Raw genomic sequence first — 2239 nt, 5'->3', positions numbered from 1 at the left:
ATATATATATATATATATATATTATATATATATATGTGTGTGTGTGTGTATTTGTTTGTTTACATGTATCATATGTATAGATTTATGTATACAGATATTTATATATATATATATATATATATATATATATATATATATATATATATATATATATATATATATATATATATATATAGGCATATCCACATTCATATATGTATATAAAGATACAGTATGTATATATAAATGTATACGATTGCATATATACTGTATATGCATATACATATATATACATATACAATATATGTATATATATACATATATATATATATGTGTGTGTGTGTACGTATATATATGCTTTTATATGTCACAGCATCTCAGTGCAAAAGGGAAGGATTTTGAAGCAAGGCACACAGATCGGACTCGGTAAGAGCATACTTTAAGCACCAGTATCATACCCGTAACAAAGGGATTAAATTCAATACTATCTGGTCAGCCAAGACACAACCTCCCTTTAGCAGTACTATAGGTAGTTGGTTGGCCAGGGCACCAGCCGCCGGTTAAGATACTACCTTGAGAGAGTTATTGGTTCCTTTGATTGGCCAGACATAACTGCAATGGATATCTCTCTCTCTCTCTCTCTCTCTCTCTCTCTCTCTCTCTCTCTCTCTCTCTCTCTCTCTCTCTCTCTCTCTCTCTCTCTCCTCAACTACAGCACTGTAATTGTTCAGTAGCTACTTTCCTCTTGGTAAGGGTAGAAGAGACTCTTTAGCTATGGTCAGCAGCTCCTCTAGAAGAAGGACACTTCAAAATCAAACCATTGTTCTCTAGTCTTTGGTATTGCCATAGCTTCTGTACCATGGGTTTCCACTGTCTTGGTGTAGAGTTCTCTTGCTTCTGGGTACACTCGGGCACCCTATTTCTCTCTTGTTTCTCTGCCTCTTATTTTTATGAAGTTTTTATAGTTTGTATATGATGGATTTAATTTAATGTTATAAATAATCTTAAGATATTTTATTTCGATTGATATTACTTCTTTTGTAGTTTATTTATTTCCTTGTTTCCTTTCCTCACTGGGCTATTTTTCCCTGTTGAAGCCCTTGGGCTTTTAGCATCATTCTTTTCCAACTAGGGTTGTAGCTTTTCAAGTTATATATATATATATATATATATATATATATATATATATATATATATATATATATATATATATATATATATATATATATATATATATATATATATATATAATTTACGGCACATATTTCATTTGTGAATAGTTTAGTTATAAAACATATCAGCACAAATGCCATTTGATATATTAAGAGATAACTTTTTACGTTTTTATATATGTCATTACCTTCCTCCGACAGCTGTTTGGTTTGCATGGTCGAATGTCCCAACAATTATTTCATTCATTTCCAGAGAATCAATCTATATTTACAAGTGTTATATTGGATGTAGGCTATATTGTAGTTTTTTTATTGATGTATATCAAATATAATAAGAAATTGTCCTAAAATGTTTATTGGAGGTAATATTGATGTTTCCCAATATTACTGAGCAATCTGAACATTTATTGGGGGTGAATCTGATGTCTTACCACCAACTGCGCCTGCGCCCTGTGGTATAACGGTTAACGGTAAAACGCGTACTTCGGCCACTCGACTGAATGAGAGCGGTCAACCACCTCTGTGATATTCTCGTAACTCCACTTTACATAGATCGTTGCAAATTATCATGAATATCATAATCTCCCTTTTACAATGTGCTCAGAACTCTCTAAATAATTATGACGTTGTAAATACTACTTAAACAAGGAAACTGATTCTTGAGACTTGGAATACCGTTACAAGTTTCAGTTCCTCTGTACAATTTCTCTCGAGTATCATGTCAAGCATTTTGGAAATATACTTTTCAGAGCGCAACTTTCATTAAATTAAATTTTCAGTTAATCCCTTACGCTGGTAGGCCTATGTCAGGTTTGAGAGGAATGTGCTATAGAGATGAAGGATCTTGTCTCATCCTCCCATAACTGGATTGGGAGGGAAATGCAAACAGTTGCCAATTAATGATTTGTTGAACATTCAAATATACGTTAGTTTACAATAAAAAAGTAAGAAGCAATAATTTAGTTTCTTTTTTTTATAAATCATAAGTGTGATTTTATCTATGATAATGTTTAAAGATAATTTAATCAGAATGGTGGATATTGTCAGTGGGTTTCTCGACCCTGAACTTGAAGAAGAAGACGAAATTC

Source organism: Palaemon carinicauda, chromosome 37, assembly GCF_036898095.1.
Source record: "Palaemon carinicauda isolate YSFRI2023 chromosome 37, ASM3689809v2, whole genome shotgun sequence".
NCBI classification, from domain to species: Eukaryota; Metazoa; Arthropoda; class Malacostraca; order Decapoda; family Palaemonidae; genus Palaemon; species Palaemon carinicauda.
Note: the sequence above shows the minus strand (reverse complement) of the source record.